The sequence below is a fragment of the Trichosurus vulpecula genome, chromosome 4 (assembly GCF_011100635.1).
Source record: "Trichosurus vulpecula isolate mTriVul1 chromosome 4, mTriVul1.pri, whole genome shotgun sequence".
Classification (NCBI taxonomy): domain Eukaryota; kingdom Metazoa; phylum Chordata; class Mammalia; order Diprotodontia; family Phalangeridae; genus Trichosurus; species Trichosurus vulpecula.
In genome coordinates this window covers 135758751-135784017 of record NC_050576.1, presented here as the reverse complement: position 1 = coordinate 135784017, position 25267 = coordinate 135758751, and positions in this window count along the sequence as shown.

Sequence of the window (25267 nt, the reverse complement as noted above, 5' to 3'; positions counted from 1 at the left end):
CCGTATTCACCTGGCCCGCTACATTTTGGACAGCTCTGAGTTAGAGTAAGAAGTGACCTGAGACAAGAAAATCAATTATCTAGGTGAGGTAAGGAGGGGAGAGAAGGTAATCAAAAAGGGAAGGAGAAGTGGCTGAGCTGTTCATGAGTCTCATATTGTTTTGTATTTTCTCTTGGGTGAAATAGCTGTCCTGTATCTGATACGCATTATTACATTTAATATTTCACTGGGAGCTAGACACATCTAAGACACATCTTTGGAAGCCTAGACAAGACCTACCTTAATAGGAAGGAACATTTTTTAATAGGTAGGAACTTTTTAATAGAGGAAATTCTGAGAAGTAGCAAAATGAGCCAAAGAGATATGACTTTTCAGAAGCCCTCAAGCTCTATCCTGGTTCATTTAAGCCAGAGCTTGGGTTTCTGGAGATGATAATATTTGCACTACCTACCTCTAAGAGTTATTATGAGAAGAGCACTACATACAATGTAAGTTTATAGTGGCTATATAAATGCAAGTTATTACAACCTATTATTACACAATATGGAAAGGACTATTGGTCAAAGAGTTCAGTTTGATTCAATAAACATTTAATAAGCACCTACTATGTGCCAGGCACTGTGCTAAGTGCTGGGGATACAAATATGAAAAAAGACAATCTCTGCTCTCAAGTTGCTTACAATCTAATAGGGGAAGACAACACAGTGAAAAATACATATAAACAGTTCTCTACCTCCCCCTGCATTTTCTATGATTATTATTTCTGACTCCAATAAAATGAGTATTCCCATATTCAAAGTGGAACAGAAAAAGAAGATTATCCAGGAAACTGAATGTCTGTTATGTACAACTGGCTTTTCCTTTTAAACAATAAATTCAGCATGTAGCTTTCAAAAAATAAAAGAATCTGAAAAGGGGTTGGGGGAGGCGGTTACTCCACCATGGGGTGTGATGGATGTTCCATGGAAAATGGAGAATTATCTGGAAAGCTCTGAGTCTTCTCTATAAGGGAAGCCTTTGGGAGGAGTTTATTGCTCTGCCTTCCCCCCAATCCTCCAGTCAGAGGGGAGAGGCAGTTGAGGGTGCTTGAGGAGGTGTTGAGTTCCAAAAACTGAGATAACCTGCATGGTGATGAGATTTCAGGGGATTGGTTCATCCTGGGGGAGGCAGGTTGTTCCAAACGAAGCAGAGCTGCTGATTGAAAATGGAGAGTTGCTTTGAGGTGAGCTCAAACAAGGACTTTTTCTTGGAAGTGAAGGAGAACTGACTCATCTTTGGCACATAATCATCTCTTAATGCAGGAAAAATAGGAATGCCTGATTTTGATCACTGAAAAGATGCTATGACCAATTATTAAATAGCTATCGATGCCCATAGGAGCACAAGAGCCTAAGGATCCATCAACATGGCTCTAGGAAGAGAACATTTTCTGATATAAATTTAATTTCATTCTCTGATGAAGGGATAGGGTATGTTAACAAGAATGAAACAATAAAATTTTCCCTCGTGTAGAAGACTAGATCTAGAGCTGGAAGGAACCTTAAAAGGTAAGTCCAACCCTTTTTATTTTATAGATGAGGAGACAAACCCAGAAAGGTTAAATTGTCTTTCCCAGGGTCAGCAGCTGAGGCAGAAGTTGAACCTGAGTCCTGACTCCAGTTCCAGCACCTAACCTACTATGTGCTCAAAGACAAGTTTAGAAGACATACTTGGCACATAGTAGACATTTAATAAATGCTTATTGAATAACTGAATGAATGAATTAATACTTCTTTACATTGACAAAGTATTTTTAGGTTTACCCATTACTTTCCTTCCAGTACCTCCAGGAGAGAGAAGTCGAACAAATATGATTATCCCCCATTTTATATGTGAAGAAACTGAAGCATAAAAGGTAAAAAATGAGTCCCACAGTTAGTAAGAAGCACACCCAAGACTCACCCCCAGATCCTGGACTCCAGAGCCAGCATTCTACCCATTTGCACCTGCCTCCAGAGCCAGGGCATTGTCATGAAAATCAGGAGAGTTGGGTTTTAGCTCCCACCCTCCCACTACGTATGTGACCTAGACAAGAATCTTAACTGTTTGGGGGTACTGGGTAACAGGATCTCACTCACCTTTCTCTAAGCTCTAAAATCATATCCCACACACTGCTGCAATGATGAAGTAGGTTCACAACTGGCTGATGGCAACTTAGAAAAAGTGGTCAATGATGATTGAGAATCAGCTTAAAAGGACTGATTTACAGTGCTGACTGAAAAGCCAAAGTGCCAAGGATTTATGAGCATCAGCTAATAACCCTTGGGCCTTGCCTCTCAATGCTGGTGGCTAACTTTCACTTCAATTTTTGAAATACTTTTCATAGAACCCATCACTTTCTTCCCATTTTATCCAGTGAATTCCATGTCCTTCAAGAAGTGGTTCTAACCAGTGAGCTGAGGGACCCTCTTGGGTAGTGGGGGGATGGAAGGGTGTGATGCCTCAGAGTTATTGCAAGAGGTCTATCTCATTAAATTACTTATTATAATAAATGTTAATGGACCTTCTTCAGATGGAAGAAATAATGTTGTATCTCTCTCTCTTCATAACTCCATGGACCATGTACTGTCCACGGGATTTTGTTGGCAAAGACACTGAAGTGATTTGCCATTTCTTTCTCCAGTGAAGGTTAAGTGACTTGTCCAGGGTCACACAGCTTACAAAAGTATATGAGGTCACATTTGAATTCAGGTCTTCCTGACTTCGAGCCCACCCAATTCCCTATCTTCTGAGCTACCTAGCTGCCTCTTAAAGAAACATATTACTGTGCTCTAAAAAAAATTATAAAATAACACATATGAGGAATACAGAGATGTATAGAAATATGTACACAATCTTATGCAGAATGAAGTAAGTAGATATGTGGTAACTGTAACAATGTGGATGATAAGAACCAGTGAATATTGCAAAATTACAAAGAATATGAATGCTCCAAAGAAGAGATATGAGAAGATACTCACACCCCACCCCCTTGGCAGAAGTGGTCCACAAATGTGGTACATTGCATGTATTTTCAGACTTTTTTGATGCGTTTATTGGTTTTGCTGATATTTTTCCTCCCACCTCATCCCGAGCAGCATGTTCCTCACGCTACAGTAAAGTAACAAAGGTGATCTACCATTCTGGGTGGTGGGTGATTTTCATCAAACGATTGACCTTGGAGAAGGGATGAGGGAGCAGCTAGGTTTTCCAGACCAAGGTCTATATAGGAGAATCCATGTAATTTATCTGAATGCTGCAACAGGATTTCTGTTTAGAGTCATAGTGCTCAAAGAATATTTATGAATGAATAAGTAAATGAATCCTGGTGGTTTTTTATAGTCAAATCAAGTCTCTCGAATTATCCCATTGGGAAAATAATTTGTAAAGATGGTATAGAAACAAAAATTCAAGTACAGAAAAGACAAAAAACATTGAAAGGCTTAGGAACTCTAGTCAACACAATGACCAACCACAATTCCAGAGGCCTCATGACAAAACATACTACCTACCTCTAGACAGAGAAATGATGGACTCAGAGTATAGATGGAAACATGTGTGTATATATAATTTTTTTAAAGGGAGGTAAGAGGATATGGCCCATGTGGAGATTTTTTTTTGGTCTATACATATTTGTAATGGTTTTATTTCTTGCTTTTTGAAAGGGAGGAAAGGTTAGATAGGAGGGAAAGATTTCAGAACTGAAAATGAAATTATATTAAATTTTTGAAAAAATTCAAGTAAAATGAGTGGATGGAAAGTGAAGTGAGCAGAACCAAGAGAACACTGTACACAGTAAGAGCAACATTATGCTATGATCACCTATGATTGACTTAGCTCTTCTCAGCAATACAAGGATCCAAGACAACTCCAAAAGACTGATGATGGAAAATTCTATCCACCTCTAAAAAAAGAACTGATGGAGTCTGAATGCAAATTGAAGCATACTATTCTTTATTTTTTTTTCATGGTTTTTTTTTTACATGCGGTCTATTTCTTTTCTTACAACATGATTAATATGGAAATATAGTTTATATGATTGCACATATATAACCTATATCAAATTGTTTACTGCTTTAGGAAGAGGAAAAGGGAAGGAGGAACGGAGAAAATTTGGAACTCCATTTTATAAAAAACAAATGTTAAAAAGTATCTTTACATGTAACAGGAAAAAATAAATTACTATTTAAGAAAACAATTGAAGGAGGAGACAGAGCAGACAGTCAGCAAGCAAGACTGGAGGCCATATCTATCACCTACTAGGCTTTATGAGGCCAGGGACCCCATTATCTCTAAAATTTGCCTTTTCCCCAGCACATTACTCAGGGCCATGTACCAACCCTCAATAAATGTTTATTCAAAATAATTGAATATTAGGAGGGATTATGTGCAGAAAGATCACAGAATTTCAAAGCTGGAAGGAATGAGCAAAGGAACCAGAATGTTCACATCCAAATTTTCCCCTGTGCAACTAGCCATTGCTTCAAATGCTGCAGAATAAGTCTGACCCTTCTTCCATGTGACACCATTCTTTAATATTTGAAGACTGCTCTTATAACCCCCAGAGGGAATAGTGATGCAGCCTTAAATTGCCAGGAAAAGAGACTAGGATATGGTTATCCACGCTTGGATTGAATGTAGAATACAGAGAATTCACCATTGTTCCGGGATTCAAATACGATCATGGGCACAGGAATAAATACCAGCCACACAATGTTCTTTTCTTTGTGTTTTGGGGGAAGATACTCAAAAGTAGTGGGGGTGTGGTTCTCATAGAGATCTACTCCTTCGACATTGAACAAAAGCTAAAGGGACTTTTTCTTTTTTTTCTTGGAGGGGGGAAAGGCAGGGCAATTGGGGTTAAGTGACTTGCCCAAGGTCACACAGCCAATAAGTGTGTCAAGTGTCTGAGGCCGGATTTGAACTCAGGTCCTCCTGACTCCAGGGCCGGTGCTCTACTCACTTCTCCACCTAGCTGCCCCTAAGGGGACTTTTTCTAAAATGTTTTGCTTTAGGACTCGCTTTAATGTACGCCTCCATATTCATAAACCAAATGACTGAAAATTAGAGAATTGTTAATAGGATCTAGAGCTGAGAAGGACTTCCAGGGCCATGTAGTCTAACCTTCTCATTTTGCAGATGAGGCCCATAGAGGTTAAAACTTCCTCAGGCCTACACGAATGGAATGGAATGTTACTGTGCTGTAAGAAATGTCTGTGATGAAGCATCAAAGGTCTTTAGGAACTGATGCAGAGTGAAGTAAAGAGAGCCAAGAAAGCAATATTCACAATGACTGTACAACTATAAATGGAAAGAATCATTACACACCAAAAAATCAAAAGTAGATGTACCAAAGTTACAAAGATCACACAGAACTTGAATGAAGGGATAGGAGAAAATCCCCCCAAACCTACCCTTTCATGGAGGTGGGAAGTCCACAGGTGTTACACGTTGCACACGTTTCCAGACGTTTTCAGTGTATCAATCAATTGTGCTGACTTTTCTTCCCCTAAAAAATCCTATTTGTCATGTGGGAAGGCTGGAGGGGTGGGGAGGGCAGAGGAGGAGGGATACTTTGGATAACTACGGTGATGTAAGAAACAGAATATATGATATTGATATATTCTGCCACTTGCCATCTGTGCAGCCTTGAACAAAAATGACTTCATGTCCCTAGGCCTTGGATGTTCCTGTTGTTATTCAGTCATCTCAGACTCTCTGTGACCCCATTTGGAGCTCTCTGGGCAAAGATACCAAAGTGGTTTGCCATTTCCTTCTCCAGCTCATTTTATAGATGAGGGAACTTAGGCAGAGTTAAGTGACTTGTCCAGGGTCATACAGCTAATAAGTGTCTGAGGCTGGATTTGAACTCATGAAGAGGAGTCTTCCTGACTCCAGACCCTCTATCCACTGCGCCACGTAGCTTCTAGGTCTCAGTTACCTCGCCTGTAAAATGAAGGGGCTAGAAAATACACTGAACAGCATAGGGAAATTCAGAAGGGGACACAAACAGGTAAGTTTTATTTCCATTGTGCTCAATTTAACATGCACTCAAAAAACAATGTGCCCAAAGTGCCCACTTTCATATACAATTCTCGTTTGTTCTTTGTACATTAAAATGTCTGCTTGTTGATATTTCTTAAGTTCATAGTAAAAAAAGAAAAAAAATTTAAAGGAAAATAAAATGAGGCAATTAGATTAGAACAGGGGTGGGGAACCTGCACATGTGGCCTTCTAGGTCCTCGGGTGTGGCCTTTTGACTGAGTCCAAGTTTTACAGGAAAAATCCTTTTGTTAAGGGGATTTGTTCCGCGAAGTTTGGATTCTGTCAAAGGGCCGCACTTGAGGACCTAGGGAGCCACACATAACCTTGAGGCCACAGGTTCCCCATCCCTGGACTAGAAGGTAAATAACCCAAAGCTCATGAATTTGTTATTGGAAATATTTTAACAACTATTTCAATACAACTGGTTTACTTTATAATCCTATACACTTTATGGCTTTAAAAGCATTATTCTGAGAAGGGGCCCTTAGGCTTCACCAGACTGCCAAAGAGGTCTGTGACCCATGAAAGGTTCAGAATCCCTGGACTAGATGATTTCTGTGTGTATATCCTTCTAGCCCTAAAGACTATAAACACAGCTGTAGCTATGTTTGCACTCATCTTCCCACCTTGGCTGTGCTCCATGGGGGACAGGGGAGGGGATGAGAGAGAAAGAGACAAAGACAGAGACACAGAGACAGGAGAGAGAGACAGAGACAGACACAGGAAACAGAGGGCGGGGAGGGAGAGAGAGAGGGAGGGAGAAGGGGGTGGGGAATCTTTAGAGACTAGGATCCTGGATTTCCAGCTGGAAGGCATCTCAGAGGCCGTTGAGTGAAGCCTCCTCATTCTCCAGATGAAGAAAGGGTTAGCAGACCTAGATAATCCAGAAGGCTTGCTTGAGGTCACCCAGCTAATAAAAGGAGGAGGAGGAGGAGGAGGAGGAGGAGGAGGAGGAGGAGGAGGAGGAGGAGATCAATAACAATAATAACTCCAGCTTTAAGGATTGCAGGGAACTTTCAAATATCTCATCTTAGCCTCACAATGACCCTGGGACGTAGGTGCTATCATCCCCATTTTACAGGTGAAGAAACAGAGCTTAAGTGACTTGCCCAGAGTCACACAGTGTCTGGGGCCATATTTGAACTCACATCTTTCTGACTCCAAGTCTATCACTCCATTCACTGTACCACCAAACTGCCTCAAGATTTGAACTCAGGTCTTCCTGGCTCTGTCCAGTGCTCTAGACACCACCAAGCCACCACACAGCTTCTCATCCTAGTTGCCCACAGCAGCATAGAATTCATGCAAAGAGAAGAGAGGAATTCTCTCATAAGGTACAACCAGACCCAGTTGTGATGACAGGATGCAGCAGACTCAGGCTCATTATTTGGGAAGTATTTTTAGATTGACAGAGAAAGACCATGAATCAACCTGAGGTGCTTTTATTGTCTCTAAGTTAGATCTGCCTCCCATGCCCTACCCCCACTTCCTAGTACCTGTGTCATGTTCCCTGACATTTTGTCCATCAAAACCTCACTGGAAGCCTGGCTTTTGATTTAAAGAACTCGCTGTTCTTCCCAAAGAGTGAGAATGCCTCAGCTTGCTCAGTATTTTACGTTCCCATCAGCTGGCCTTTGAACCTCCTGGGGAATCACAGAGTTCTGAGAATTTCTTCATTGTATTTTATAAAAGAATGTGGTGGCGGGGAAAAGGTGTCCAGAACTAAAAATAAATTAATTTTTTTTAAAAAAATGAAGGGTGTCCAGGGATACAGGGCTCCCTCTCCCTCTCCACCTCCTCCTCCCTTGCACCTATTGTAGGTAATCATGAACGCTTCCTGGTCCCAGCCCAACCCCACATTCTCCAGAAGAACAGTGGTACATCAGGGCTGGTAAGTATGAGAATTCATCAGCTAAGTTTAATTAAGTATAAGCAGTTTCTATCTCAACCCTGTCACTTTGCTCAGAAAGTATGCAATGGCATCAACGCAAGTGAAGGAGTCAGTGGGAAAAGTCAGGAGAAAAAACATCAAACACACAAAAACCTTGCAATTCTTCCCATTTCTTTCCTCTCCTTCCCTCTCCCTCCAACTCCTCACATTATGTTTCCCATGCACCAGGTATCCGGTGAACATCCTTAGGCTTAGAGTGGGAAGGGATCTGAGAAGACATCTAGTCAACACTCCCCCCGCCCACCTTTTTTTTCCCAGGTGAGGCAAATGAGACCTAGAAAGATTAAGTCACTCAGAGGAGAGATCTTCTGCCTCCAAATTCTATGTATACCAATCTTGGGTACTATTTGTTGTTGTTCAGTTTTTTGGAGGCAATAGGGGTGAAGTGACTTGCCTAGGGTCACACACCTATTAAGTGTCTGAGGTCCTATTTGAACTCAAGTCCTACTGACTCCAGGGCCAGTACTCTATCCACTGTGCCACCTAGCTGCCCCTGTTCTGTTGTTTTTCAGTTGTGTCCAGTCTTCATGACCTCGTTTGGGAATTTCTTGCCAAAGATACCATAGTAGATTGTCATTTCTTTTTCCAACTCATTTTACAGATGAGGGAATTGAGGCAAACAGGGTTAAGTGACTTGCCCAGGGTCACACGGCTATAAGTGTCTGAGGCCAGATTTGAACTCAGGTCTTCTTGACTCCAGGCTCAGCACTCTATCCACTTCACCACCCAACTGCTCTCTATGTACTATAACAAATACAAATGTGAATTATCATTTCCTCATTTTCTTGACTTCCTCTCCACCCGATTCTCTACATGCAGAAGTGGGAGTCACCTGACCCAGATGACTTCTTGGTGGCTATCTTTATCATTCAGGATTTTGCCTAATTATACTTCCATGGCAGAAAATGCCTGCAAAAATTAAAATATTTATGTATTCAAATTTTGGATTTCTATGACAGAGCTAAGTAAGCTATAAATCACCCGGAATGAGCCCAGCAAGCACCACTGCTCTGATCAAACTGCTTCTATTAACGGCCTATGATGTCACCTAAAAAATTACTTCACATGGGAGAGATTTTTCCTGGGGAGTGAAGTAAGGACGCTATTACTCAGGAAGTGATTCAAACACTAACATTGTTATTTTCTATTTTGATATGGGTCTTGTGCATCCTACGATCTAGTGAATTTATTCAAATGAGTAATTTGGGGGTCTTTCTGGGTCTTATCATGGTGGCAACATCATGCTTAGAATTCAAGAATTCAATTCATCATTTATTAAACACCTACTACATGCAAGGCACCATGCTAAGCACCGGGGATACTAAGTTTAAAAAAAAAAAGGCAAAGTGTCCTCAAATCCCGAAAGCATTCTCATGGGTGGTTTGGCAGAACAGCGGTGCACTGGATAGAGCAGTAGGCCTGAAGTCAAGAAGACCTGAGTTCAAATCCAGCCTCAGACCCTTGGTACCTGTGTGACCTTGGGCAAGTCACTTAACTGCTGCCTGCTTCAGTTTCCTCAAATATAAAACTGAGATAATAACAGCACCTACCTTCCAGGCTCTGAGGATCACAGGAGGCAATACCTATAAAGTGCTTAGCACAGTACTTGGTCCATAGTAGGCAACATATAAATGCTAGCTATTATTCCACTGAGGTCATAAAACAAATACACAGATAAATACAAGTCAGGTCAACAAGTATCTATTAAACACTTAAAGAAAGACAAAATATATACAAAAGTGAACAAAATATTATACAAAGTAATTGCGAAAGGTAGAAAGATCTGGGGCTACCTGATATGTGCCAGTCAATTGTGCTAAATCCTGGGGATACAAAGAAAAGCAAAAAGAATTTTGGTCAAGGAGCTTATATTCTCATGGAGGAGAGAACATGTAAATAAAGAGGTACATACAAGATACATATGGAGTAGATGGAATTGTATAGGGTGAGACTGGGAAATGGAGAAGAGACACTGGTAGGAAATGGAAACTGAGTCTTCCTTTGTGTGAAGTTAAGGATTCTAAGAGGCAGAGGTGAGGAGGGAAGGCACTCCAGGTAGAGGGGACAGCCTGGGCAAAGGCACAGAAGCAGGAGATAGCAGAGTTCTTTATTGGAAAAGTGCAAAGCTTCATCTGAAAGTTTCTCCAGTTCTCCCTAAGAAATACAAGGAGGACAACAATGCAGGATGACACTGTGAATCCAACTGATGTGTGTTTGATGTGTAACTGGTCAGTGATTAATTTTCATTTGTAGGTTGAAATACCAGGCTTAATCCAATCCCAGAAAAAGGTCTTCCAAACGAAAACTGGAAATCTCCCCTGGAAAACTGTTAATCATTTAGGAAGTAGTCATTTACAAAAAACCTAGGAAGTGCCTGACTGGATTATTATTTCTTAGTTCATCTATGATTGCCTATCCCTTATATGTGAATAGACCACTTCCCTTTGTTTAGAGGAGGCAGGGAGAAAGGGGGGCATAGGGACTATTAGAATAATTTCACAATCCACTTTAGAAGGTTGACAGTTTACTCTGCCTCTGTCTGCTCAGGGGCTTCTGGAAAAGGGAGCTTCCTAAGGCAGTTCCATTGTCAAGAAGAAAAAGGATCTGTATGAGGCAGATTTTTGTACTTAAAGTTATGATGTGTATTTCTCTATTTCTTCTAGTGCTTGGCTGCCATCTTGACTGTATGACCTTGGCCAAGTAAGTTGTTTGTCTCTCTGATCCATAGTTTCTAGATACTGAAAATGAAAGGTTGAAGTAGAATGATTTCTAAGATTCTTTCCAGCTCGAAAATACCATAGTTCATACGATTCTTGTTGGGTGTACAATAGGACTGGCAAGTAGTGATGGGAGTGGGTGGGGACATGATTGTTGTCACCAAATATTAGAAGAACCATCATGTAGAAAAGAAAGCACATTTGTGGAATTTTAATCCGGAGAACTAGCATCAGTAAGTATTGAGATTTCAGAAAAGCATATTTTGGTTAAATATAAAAAAATTTCCTAACAATTAGAATGGTGCAAAAGTGAGATAGTCCACCTGGCAGCAGAAATGGGGGAGGTAGGCTACAATGCTACCTATCACTTTGTGATATTTAAGTTTAAGAGACTTAGTTTTGGTAATTTTATTAATTATGTCTAGAGAATAATTAATGAAAAGATGATCATTTGGCTTTCTTTCATAAACCAAAGACAAATCATGGAAGCCTCTCAAAACTTATATGTCCTTGGAAGAGTGGGCAGCAATCAGCTTTGATTGGTTAACAATTAATGAGAGAATGAATATTATGATAAGAAGTGGACCTATATAATGAGGGGCTGGGGGTGGAGGGGAATATGACTTTATATCATACTTACTCCCAGACCACCCCCAGCCTTGGGCAAGCTAAACAAAGGGATCCACCCCCCCACCCAAGTTTGCCTGAATAGAACACAGTGGGCTGGGATTTACCTAGATGAGATTCTTTTTACTCTCTAATCAAAGCTAAGCTTTCCCCAGTTGGGTAAGGTCTCTAACAAGATTGAAAAGCCTGTATTTAGGCAATCTCATCTATCAGCAGTGTCCTTCAGAGATGCTGGCTAAATAACCTACAAGGGGCTGATTTCTGAATGAGGGAATAGAAAAGGGAAAAATCTTAATTTCAATTAATGATTGGTTATTCATATAAGAGAAATAATCATTTCTTTCAACTTCATGCCTACAAATAGACTTGGATGATATTAGAATATTAGAATGAATTCATAATTTGAACAGGGGTTGAACTAGGTGACCTCTAAAAATCCCTTCCAAAAAAAGGTACACTAATACACTGTTGGTAGAGCTATGAATTAGTCCAACCATTCCAGAGAGCAATCTGGAACTATACCCCAAAAGCTATAAAACTGTTCATACTCTTCTACCCAACAATACCACAATTAAGTCTATACTCCAAAAAAATTTAAAAAAGAAAAAAGACAATTTTGAGTCCTAATTTTGAGGTGCCAGTTGAGAGAGCTGGTTCATATGTCATAGAATTCACTTAGACCTTCTCTTTTAGCCAAAAGGAGCTTATTATTTTACATGAAAAGGCATCACGGACCTCCTTAGCGAGAAAGCTAAATGAGACTATGATATTTGGAGGAGTTATGCTTATATAGAGGTCTCTGAATGATGATGTAGTTTTAGAGGTTTTTACGGGGGTTGAAGATTAGAGACAGGATGAGGAAGATGGATGGCAGGATAGGAGACACAAGATAAGGGAGACAGGGATAATTTTATGACCCAGGGTGGGGGGAGACAAGGAATTTTATGGTCCAGGAAAAGGGGGAAGTTTCATGGTATTTCAAGATAAGGGGAAGAGACTTTAGGACACCTTCAGGTTAGAATAAACTAGGGAAAAGCAACTTTTAACTCGTAGGGCACTGTTCGTATTCTCATTACTTTCAATATCTCTGTATACCAAAACCAAAAACAGTTCTCTCCTAAATCCCGTTCACAATTAAAGAGACATAGTAATCAAAAGCCATTAAAATTGGCCAGAATTTATCCATGGTGATCTGGCTTTTTAGAGTAACATTTAAAACAGAAAATAAATGTAACAAAGACTGTTTCATGCACAGAGTATATCAGTGTGCCCAGCTTATGGAAATTCTTTTCATGGGAAAGCCTGGAAAGTCTGCTTCCTTCAGAGTCATGGTCACATATGATAAAAATGCCTTGGAAAGACCTGTACCTAGCTCCAGATTCCTTGGCGTGTGGTTAGCCTTTCCCATTGGCTACATGGCCGGCACCAAGGCTACCTTCAAAAAGATGCTAGGGACCAGAGTCACATCTTCAGTTCCTCTCTTGAACTCCTTTGCTAAAGGCTCCGGTGAAAGACAATGCTTTATGGAGCAAGACCTTGCACTTTTTCCCTTCTGAGGCCATGGAGCACTGTGAAAATGGACCTTGGCTCTTTGCCTGCCTTCCCATTTGTTCTTTCCTTCTAGGTAAAGGAGATTAATTTGAAGGATCAAACCTTGTGAGTTTTGAAAGGTCAGGAAATGGAGCCTCCAGGAATCTAGGAATAAGAGCCCATGTGGATTTTGCAGCCAGACCAGCATCAATGTTTAAAGTATAAGGAGTAACCACTAGGAGTAACCTTCTGGACTCAGCCCAAACGTAGCTGAGACAGGACCCATCCAGCGGTCATGCTGCATCTGGACGTGAACTTGGTGGGACCAAGGCTATGTAGAAACCGTGTTAAAGTTTAGCCCACTATCCCCAGAGATTCAAGTGGGGTAAGGGAGAGGGTACCCCCAAGGTATTGGGGAAAATATTTGTACTTTTGTTATTGTTAAATCTTCAAAGTAAAGATTTCTTTGATTAAAAAAAAGCTATTGTTATTGTTGTTTGCCCTTCATTCTCAAAGAGGACCAATGACCTCAGGAAGGTGATGTCTTGACTTGCAAGTGAATTGGATTTAAGTGAGGCAGGGCTGGGCAAAGTCACCAGCCTCACTCTCTCCTCCAAATATAGATCAGGATGACTGGAAATGGCCCTGGATGCAGTGGGAGACCTTGGCCTTTTTAAGCTAAAGTCTTTCCCAGGTCTCAGTTTGTCTGAGGAAACCCGTTCAGTGATTAAGGCTAGGTAAGAAATGAGGCCCCAAAAATGGCCTCTTTACCTACTCAAACAAAATCAATCTGGGAGGGAAAGACCCTCAGTGTTTCTGGCCAGAACAGAAACAATTGCTATTTACACTAAATTATGTTAAATCAGTTAAATGGGCCTGCCTTGTTAATCATTGGTGCCTAAATCGAGGGGGTAGGGTGGAGACACAGTTGGTAGAGGCTCTAGCCACAGCTTTAGAAAAGAACCACTACTCCTAGAACCCAGAAGGAGCAGGATAACTGGTCTTGTTGAGGGATGGGGGAGTCGAGGTCCAGGAACCCCAGGACTGGAGCTCCCAGACGGGGTCATTGAGAGGGAGTGCCCCTCAAAGACCCGAGTACTGGAGAGGGTCAGGGCCATCTGGAATGAATTCACAATCTCAAACATTCTTTATAAGTCAAGGTGGCAAAGATTTATTACACTTCTTAGGGAACCTACAACCTTACAGGGCTAAAGGGAAAGTTTAAATAGGAGATTTGGGGGTGAAACCTGTCAATTAGGTGTTTTAGGGTGGGATTAGGGAGTGGTTAAGGGGTGGTCAGTTCTTAAAGGAACATGCACTTTTTGTATCTACTGCACCCAGAGTTCACTGGGAAATAGCCCAAGTGGGGTGGGGGGGGCGCTACCTGGAGGAGTGGTTTTGACTGTGAAGCATCACTAAGTCAACCAAAGGTCAGGACTGGCTGGAGATATCCAGGTTGCTTCCATCAAATGTCTTGTTAGACAAGATGAATGTAAGGGAGTATACATTTGACTATGTCTAGGATACACGTCAGGAAGGTCAGTAAGTAGTAAATATTGTTATGTCCTAGTGCACAGCCAATTAGCACGTACACAAGAAGTCCAAACTAATAAATTCCGTAAGTGCAGCTGGCTGCAGTATCAGGAGGAGAGATAAGTGTTTTCCTAAGGCATGTTGCCCTTGAACTGGGGAGGGACTGCTAAGGCCAATGCTTTGAAGCTAGGGAGAGATGTGATTTTAGAACTGGGGTCCAGGCACAGGCACCCAAGCAGAGGCTAAGGAGAAATGTTAGAATTAGGGTCCAAGCACAAGCACCCCAGCATCCCATCAGTCTGGCTCTGGGATAATGAGTAGAGCATGCTCACTATATAAAAAACTTACAAAGAAGAAACTCTGGATTATACATTTGTCTTTTCAGACAGAAAAGGAATGGGGAAGCAGGAAAACAGTTTCCCTAGCTGCCTGGATTCTCAGCCAGGGGAGAGTTCACCAGTGATTGCACTCTCATGATTGCCCTGGACACAGCTGTGAAGGAAGACACCAGCTGCCCCCAAGCTCCCCCATCTCTAGCAGCTTCCTTCTCCACCTCATTCTGTCTGTTCCCCATAGCTACAGACATCAAGCCACCTCCACATCAAGCCTCCCCTTCCTCTGTTGGCACCATAAACAAAATCTCTGTCTCCCTGAGTCTCTCACTCAAATTAGATGTCTCAGGAATCCACACAGCCAGGTTCCATCACAATAGCTAGCTATACATATATTCCTTCCACTAGCCCAGATTTGCAACTGTCAGGATTTGCAACCTGAATTCTTCATTCTTTCTTACCCCACATATACAGACAGTTGCCAGATCTTGTGATTTCTACCTCCCCATCATTTACATGGCCATCATTCTAGTTCAGGCTCTCATCACCTCTCACCTGGACTATTTCAATAGCCTCCTAATTGGTCTCTCTTCGTGAAATTTCTCACCTCTCCAATCCAGCCATCATACAATGCCAAACTGATTTCCCTAAAGTACACATCTGATCATGATGGAATCCTACTAAAGCTGCCCCTAGTCCCAATATTCTAACTTCCTTACAAGTCTACTTCCTTACAGTAGGCATGTCCTGATTTAACCACACAATCTAACCACACCACAGGACCCCAGACTCAATCATGGGCCTCACTGAACAGCAGGCCCATTGCCTCTACCTAGAGACTGCCCCTCCCCCCCATTCAATATCCTAATTTTCTCATATATGCCTCACTGCTCACTAGAACAACAGGTGTGTCCATGAACTCATATTTCTCACTAGAACAGTAGGCTTGTCCATGTGATGGGATCCCAGTCACTGCCTCTAGCTAGCCACTGCCCCCAGACACATTCCTCGTATTTCCCACAGAAACAGCAGGTGTGTCCATGTACTCAATCACAACCACATCTATCTAGTCTCAGACAGGACCACAATAGCCAGCCAATCAGAAAACAGCACCACCAGGATGCTGAAGCAGGATGTGGACCCCAAAACAATAAAAGGGACTTTCCCTAAGTAGGCACCTGTGCAGTAATAGCAAAAGCTATCCTTTGGGTGAATTTATGATGTAGCAAGGCTTATTATAATATCATTGTGATACATATAAGCCCCCCCAAATGGATTTTTCTGTATGCATTGTGGGCAATCACATGCGCAATTCCATGCAGGGACCCCTCCCCATTACCTAATACCTTCACAAACCCCTCCTGCCTTTTTAATATTCATTATTTCTGTTGTGTAATCAGCATCATTACACTATAAACTTGCCCTTGTTGTCTTTCTAAGTTGCTGGTTCCTCTTGGAACTCAGCCCATTGGAGGTATCATTCCCAATAAATGACTGGTCTGACTGAATTCTTTGAGATGGTCCTACCACAACACACCATGAAAATGCAACAACCAGTCACTCCCTGACTCATTAAACTATAGTGCTCCCTATTACTTCCAGGATCAAATTTAAATTCCTTTGTTTAAGTTTGAAAGTCCTTCACAACTTAGCCCAACCTACCTTTGAAGCCTAAATGAATATTGCCCTCCTCCACACACACTAAAGTCCAGCCAAACTGGCCTTCTTGGTATTTCTCATACAGGATACTACATGCCTGTGTAGTTGACACAAAATTCCTAGTTTTCTTCAAAGTTCAGCTCAAGCACCACCTTTTCTACATAGGCCTTTCTTGCTACCCTTTCAGTTGCCAGTTTTACCACAAAATCATCAGGTACCTATTTTGTATATATACCTTTGTAAGGAAGAAGATTCCTCTCCCTACCTCAATTGATGTAGTCATAAAAGACCTCAAATTTAATCACAAAGTATTAATAGGTTATTAAACTAACTGTAAAAAGACACCTTTATGGTCCTGATCCTTTTATAAGGTACAAACACCTCCCTAATTCAGTCAGGAAAGAAATAATACATTGGCCGAGCCCCAAATTATCTCAGTAGAAATTTCCAGAATGTGAGTGCTTACAAGACAAGAGCTGCCTGTGGAGGAGACCCCATTTATGTGGGATTTATGAAAAAAAAAATGGAAACGAAATTTTTTTTAAAAATTCTGAACTTAAACACCAAATAAAATAAATACTTCCATATACTGTAGAACAAAAGGAGGAGATTGTATGTGAAGGTAAGAATCTCTATTACGGAAAACCTGTTTTTCTGCCTAAGCTTATAATAAATTCAACAGGTAACTTTCCAAGTTATCCTACTTTGTTGTGCTTCCTTTTCCTTCTGGCTTTCCTTCTGTTCTTTTCTCCTAGGGGTAGGGGAAAAGGTCCTATCTCTAGTCCTTTTTATGCCTCTATATAATAGTGTGCCCCTGAAAGAACAAACCAGAAGGCCTCCATGCATCGCATGGATGCTCTCTGAAGAATCAATGGAGGGATATGAACAAGGAGATAGCATGGTACAGCACAGAGTTCTGGCTCTGGAGTCAGAAGACCTGAGTTCAAATCCCACCTGCTACTACTTGTGTGACTTTGGACAAGTCTATTAACCTTCCTGGGCCTCAGTTTTCTCATCTATAAAATGAGGATGGTGGAACAGATGGACACCAAGGTCCCTCCCAACGTTAGCACTATGACCCTCAGACCCTAAGAATAGGATGAAACAACATGGAAACATTTTGATCTGCACCAATAATCCACCCTAATGAGATCATGGTTCACCCAAGTGTCTAGCTTTTAGACATCCAGTAACCTTTTGATTTGGAACCAAAAAAAGAATAAAAGCTCAGAGGCAACAGATTGTACAGTACTCAAGTAAGGTGTAACCTAAGAATTTGAGGCAAGGAAGTAAGGTATAAGAGGTAATATAGTATACTAGAAAGAATGTTGGACTTGGAGTCAGAAGACCTGAGTTCAAGTTCTGAGCTTTCTAGCTTATATGAACTCTCTGAGCCTCTGTCTACCCTCCTGCAAATTGGAGATAATAATACTTATACTATAGAATTGTTGTGAGGACCAAATGAAAGAATGTATACCAAGTGCTTCAGAAACTTTAAAACACTATGCAAATGCTAATTTTTATTATGGTATAGTGGAAAGAAAGACACTAGACAGAATCACACATCTTAATTTCAATGATTGACAGTTGTAATGATAATTTTTCCATGACCATGAAAAAATGGATGCTCTATGTGCCACAGAATGCTAATGGACAAAATGGGGATATAGGCACATTTCACTACTTACTTCACTAGGTTGTTGTGAGAAAAGCGTTTTGTAAACTTCAAAGCACTATGTAAATGTGAGCAATTGTAATAACATAAATATGAATTGTTGTTGTTGTAAAATATCACTATCTAAAATTGAAGTTAACAAGAATCAACATAAAATGTATGAAGCTGACCATCTGTGCAAATTTTCCCAAGTGGAAGGAAAACACCCTAAGAGATGATTTGTACATGTCGTTAATGAGAATAAGGTGTCTACCAAATCCCATCTAAAAATGTAACGAATGTAATATAAGCTGTAATCTAATTAATTGTAACATGTCTGTCATGAAATAAAGTAATGACAGAAGCATTTGGTGACTAAGAGTGAAAAGAATAACAAACGATTTGCCAATATATGTCTCCAGAACCAGTCAGAGGAGAGGGTACTTGATTCAATATGTATGCATGCTCATATATATATAAACACACATACACACACACACACATACAACTTCAATGGCTCTCATGTCTCCAAGATAAAATCTAAACTCCTTAGGTTGACAATCAAGATCCTCCACAATTTGTGCCCAAATCACCTTTCCAGCCTAATCTCCAATTTCTTCCCTCTCAGGTACCCTAAAATTATAGCAAATTGGACTACCTGCTATCTCCCCAATATACTCAGTGTCTCTATTCCTTTGCTCATAGAAACTATGAATAAATACATCTGGTTCCATATCACTAATAGTAATAATAATGATGATGCAAATGAAAACTACTTTGGTATTTCATCTCATGTACCTCAAATAATCTCTGCCTGAACTCTCTGCCTATTACTTCTATTTTGTTGATATACCTTTTATGACACCAAGCACAGGATGCTGTTTCACTGAAAAGAGACCAACTAAAGTATCAAGATACAAAAGAAATCTACAAGTCAGCCACACTCCTACACCATCCTAACAAAAACCAGGAGGAAAAAAGAGAAAATTCATTCAAATAACTACAAAATGCATGAAACATCTAAGACTTAACTCAGTATAACACATTCAGGACTTATATACATACAACTACAAAACATTATTGACATAAAGTGAAATAATTGGAGAGCTATTCATTGTCCCACATCTGCACACTGGCTACATGACCCTGGGCAAGTCATTTACCTTCTCAGTGCTCAAGGCACCTCTCTAAGACAGTAAACTGCAGAGAAGGTACTAAACTGCCTTACTAGAAGACACTCCTCATCCATGAGTTCCCTGTAGCAGTGAAACCACAGGTCCAGGCCCTACCCATAAAATGTAAAAAGCTTTTGCATGAAGAAAATCGGTAAAGATAGAATAAGAAGAGAAACTATTGGATGGAGGGATGGGGGAATCTTTGCATCAAATATTTCTGATAAAGTCTGATATCCAAGATCTCTGGGAAATTGACACAATTGTGTGGATAGTGGTGATAGTGAAAAAAGAATAATAAATTACTTACCAATGTATCTTTAGAACAGCTAAGAGCCACAGAGCCATTGCCCAATAGATCAGTGTTCAGAAAACATGGATAATTTTCTAAAGAAACGCAAACTAAGAACAGCCAAGAAGAAGAAGAAAGTGAATTTCTAAGAAAGAATTGATATCACTAATAAGAGAAATGAAAATTAAAACTACTTTGAAATTTCACCTCACATACCTCCAATTAGCAAGGCTATAAAAGATGGAATTAGTCAATTCAGGAAGTGCCGAAAGAAAACAGGAACACTGTTCGTGGAGCTGTTAAATTGATCTAACCATTCTGAAAATTAATTGAAAATGGTGCAAGAAAGGTCAGTAAACTCTTCATATCCTTTGATTAGGTGATCCTACTATTAAGTAGGATCCTACTATCAGGTACCACACTGGTAAATGTTTAACAGTTGGCTCACCAAAAACAGAATGCATGCTGGCTGAACAAGTTGTGGTATATGATTGTAATGGAATATTACTATGTTATAAGAAATGATGAGCAGTGCCTTCTCAATAAGGGTGGATGGGGAGGGAGGAAGGGAGAGAATATGGAACTCAAAGTTTTAAAAACAAATGTTGAAAAATTGTTTTTACATGCAACTGGGAAATAAAATATACAGGCAATGGGGTATAGAAATCTATCTTGCCCTATAGGAAAATAGAAGTGAAGGGGTTAAGAGATGGGGGCAGGGTGATAAAAGGGAGGGTAGATTGGGGGAAGGGGTAATCAGAATGCACCTTGTCTTGGGGTGGTGGAGGCGAGAGATGGGGAGAAAATTTGGAACTCAAAATCCTGTGGAAGTGAATGTTGAAAACTAAAAATAAATTAATTAATAATTTTTTAAAAAGAAGTGATGAGCAGGCTAATTTCAGAAAAACCTGGAAAGACTTACATGAATCAATTCAAAGTGAGGTAAATGGAATCAGAAGAACATTGTACGCAGTGAAAGCAATACTGTACGATGATCATCTATGAATGACTTAGCTATTCTCAGCGATACAATGATCCAGGACAATTCCAAAGGACTCCTGATGAAAAATGCTATCCACCTCCAGAGAAAGGACATATGCTAGTCCTTGGCTCCAACACATTGATGCTAGACCTTCCCTAGGATTGAAAGATAGAAAGGCCCCATGTATAACAGGCCATTCAGAACAAAACTTTTTGTGATAGCCATAAAAGAATGCCTATGAACAAATTGGGTATATGAATTTCATGGAATTTACTGCATTTTATGATAAGTGTAGAGAATTCAAAGAAACAGGAAGAATTGTTTGGACTGATGAAAAGTGAAGTAAGCAGGAGCAGTGGAACAATATACATAATGATTATAATAATAAAAATGAAAATAACATTAATACAAAACTGAATGTTGAGTAATTGTCATAACTAATCTTGGTTCTCGAGAAATGATAAGGAAATGTATTTCTCTCCTTTCCCTTAAAAAGGTGCAGTACTGTGAGTGCACACATGCTATGAGGCAAAGTCACTGTGTTATTTGATTTCTTGTTATTCTTTGTTTACAAGGGAAGGTGTAGGAGAGTATATCTGAAAATAAGTGTGATATTAAAACAAAGGTCATCAGTAAATCCTCTTTGTTTAAAAATGGGGTGACCATTCTTGGTCCTTAAGAATAATAATGAATACATTTCCTTCCCCTTGTGTATTGGCAATCAAGATGGGCTTTTAGCACTTATTCAATCAAGTGCCCTTGAAGAGTTTGGCCTTTGTTTCCTTGATTAAATTAGGAGTCCTTGATGACCTCCTTGCCTCAAGGGAAAGCCTAGTTTATATGGGTTTGAGTGACATGTTTGTGACATCAAAGGCTTTTAGACCACATGGGTTTAAGTTGCATTTTTGTGATGCTTTAGGTCACGTGGGTGAGTCGCATGTGTGACTCATCTTTGACCCTGGACAAGATATATAAACCCAGAGATTGGCATTTTCTTAGAGGCTCTCACTTCTGGAGGCGTGGGACTCTGGGCAGCTGCTCTAAGGGCCTCCCTGCTGAACTCAGATGTTGATGGTTTCTTGGTAACTATGAATTATATTTGGTCTGTTTATAAATGTATGTTTGTAATTTGTTTGTATTTGCTCTGAAGTTCAGGGTGCTGGCTTTTTCCCCCTGAACTAAGTGAATGATATTTGTATGTTGGATTGAAATAAGATTGTTAACCCCCTTAATGCTACTTTCCTTAGTAAAGCAGATCAAAAGAACCTGTGTTGGCAGTTTTCTGTGTGCTGGTTGTTGGTGGGTCTTACACCCCTACAGCAGCTGCTAGCAGATTGTTGCAACACCTTGGTAGAGAGGAAGGGGACTAGGAGTGTAGAATGTGTTTGAAGGTGCCAGCCTTGACTGGATTAGAAGAATTCTAAGGTCCCTTTCAGTTCTAAATTTATGATCCTATGATTCACTCAAGGTCTTACTGAGTAGTGAGCATGGTTGGCATGAGCACTTCCTCAAACAGAAATTCCCTGGAGGAACTCACAAAACAGAGAAGACCATTGGGGTGGAGAGGCATTGCTAGCATGAAAAGGCCACAGGGGTGAAAGTGACGTGATTGTCTGGGTTTGACTTACTAAAGAAACTATGCCCATTCTAATGATTCTCAGCAGCTGAGAAATCCTTTGGTAAATTTAGTTGTGGGTTTATTTTGGCTGACATTTTTGCTGACGCTTACCTCCACTAGTTATTTATATATAATTGAGAAGGACACATTGAATGTAGTAGTAAGGGCTATCCTATTCCAAACTAGCCCTCACTCTACCATCTCTGTATACTAACTGCTTCAGAAAACTGGCACTGGAAAAACAAAACTATATACCGGAAGGGCACTCTGACCATCAAGACTACATTCAAGACCAAGGAGCACCATCCAGAGGAAGCCCAAGCACAGTCCCCGTAACAATCAGCCAATGGGATCCAGGATACCACTAGACAATTCAGAAATTAAACAAATCCTAGATCTAGTGAGCCTTTCTTCTTCAACCAGTTCAATTTTTCCACCATATTCTCAACATAAAGGCATAGAAACTCTGAGCACACTTTTAGGTGGATCCACAAAGAGTAGAGGTGAGGTAGGGATGTGATCAGGGATTTACTTCAAGGAGCCAAAAGTCAGAGGCAGCTGACATCATTTGGAACCCTTCAATAAGACAGAAACAACTGGGCTTAGGATGGAGTTAGCAAGAATAATTAGGCAAAACAGGAAATTACCAAACAGTACCAATGGCCATACCACGGGCGAGCTCTTCCCTGAGCTCATATTCCTTATCCCAACACTCACCTCCCTAGCAGAATTTTAGGTCACTTGCCCTGGGCACATTCTGTGTTACTTACTCCAGTCATATGGTAACTTACTTACCCCAGTAGCAATGCTCCGTTCCCTGGCACTGTAATCAAAAGGCTGATTCACTAATACAAAAAACAGAATACTGGGAACTAACCATGAATCATCCCCTTCTCATTCCCTCAGGTGCTCCTATATTCTGATACTTCACACCAGCCCATCCCTGGCTATATGGGTTCATCAACAGCCTTGACTGGCTGTTGACAGCTGACAGCTCCACCAGCAATAGGACTCCTGTATGCAAGTTCAACTTATCTCCTTATAGAACTCTCTACCCAAGGACCACTGGGGACAGGCTGCTTCATCTGTGCTCTTGGCTAGATGTTTCTCCAAGGGAAATCTATATCCACTTTGATTATGCCACAGTCTGCAGGTACATGAGCTTCTTTCACAGTTAGCACATGTTTGCCCAAGACTTTTGGTGGTCTCTCACACAGCATGATGTTGGGAATTATGCTAGATAAGTAATCTCCAAGTCTATGGGAAGCACACTTCCTATTTGGTTTCACCTCTTCTACTACTACCAAAGCTGTAAATGGATCTACCAAGGTCTGAAAATGGATCCCATGGATCCCAATGGATCCCAAAATATGAGATGAACATCTCATATTTTTGGAACATCCCATTCACTACCTTGCCAGTCTAGGGACTTTTCTACTGCTTACCATCCCCAGTTGAATGAGCAGACTGAACAAATCAACTATATTTTCATCGTTCGACATTTATCATCAGTATGATTAGGTCATTTTACCCTTTGCCTCCAAATTTTTCTATAATAATGCCATCTGTTCCTTCATCTAGAACACCCCCATTTCACATGAATTATCACTTCTGCTCTCCAGTTCTTCCTGGTCTTTATCTCTCAGGTCTAATCACAACTTAGACTTTTAGACCAACCTCCAAGACATTGTCCATTTAACCAAGGTAGCAAATTAATGAGTTATTGAATAGCACAGGCCTCTTGGGAGTCCCTATAGGTAGAAAACCAGCTATGGCTTCCCATCTGTAATATGTACTCTTCTTAATCCTCTCAGAAGTTGCAGGGCCAAGCCTTCACCTGTTCTAATCAATGGGAAGGAGTAGCTCTTTTCAGGTTACTGATACTAGTAGGACGATCTCCAGTACCTAATTAAATGGGAAGGATTCAGCCCAGAAGGCTAAACCTGGGAAACTTGGGGCTCTTTTGTAGGGGAAAGTGTTCCATTGTGGGCATACTACTTACCTCAGACCCTGAAGAGACATCTTAGGAGAGCTGATGTCAGGACACTAGTCTCATCTATGGTGAGACCTCTACCCTAGAAACCAAAAAGCATAAGACAGTCCAGGCAGAAGAATTTGATGCCAAAAGTGAAGAAAAACCTGAAATTAGCAATACAGGAAAGAAAAGAAAAGAAGAACAAACAGATAGAATGTGCAGTAGAATCAGAAGGGAATGGAAATTGAAATCATGGTGAAATGACAGAGAGAAGCCTAAAGACCTTGTACAAAAAAAAAAAAGGGAAATGCAAGCATTCAGAACAAGAAGCTGATTCTAGGAAGAAAAAATGAAATACATAGAAAACACTGATATGATGGAGATGGAACAGTGAAACACTTTGTAAAAAGGTATATTCCCCTGGAAAGGAACATTCAAAGCTACTGGGAAACAGATCCTAGACAATGAAATATCAATTTTATTTAATATTTTATTTTATTTTTTAAAATATTTTTATTTAATATCAAGTTAAGGAAAGAAGCATAAGCTCAATATTAAGCAGTGACTAATGAAAACTACAAATTCGAAGAGGAGCTACTGGTTATACATAACAAGAAGATCAGCAAGAATTCAGGTTTAAGCTCTTAAAGGAGAAAGTAAAGCTTTTGAAGTGAAGATTTTCCTACTTTATTAGGGAATCTGTGCTGTGCCTGATTGGATACCTCCATTGTGACTATTTGTAAAACATTTAGAAAATTTGAGAGCTATTCAGATTTGGTCTAGCGGTTGTTTTTTCAGTGTTAAGGAAAGGACATGTTTTTGGTAGAGCTTTTAAATGAAAAAAAAAACCCACTGTTCTAAATTTTATGAAAGAGAAAGCTACTAGAGCTGAGAAAGCATGAATTTATTTATTAGGATAAATTGATATCTTGGCAGCAGTTAAACACAAAAACATTAACATGTCATTCTTCATAATTCGGAATTTTAATTAAACTTCATTGAATTTTAAGAAAAAGAGAAGAAAAGAAAGGCAACCAAAAAACACTGCATAAAACCCTACTGTGAAACAAGAACACACTAATAAATATGGAACTTCACATAAGAGTGGAAGAACATTAACAAAGACTTTAGCAAGAAGATAGACTGATCTATTTAGGATGAA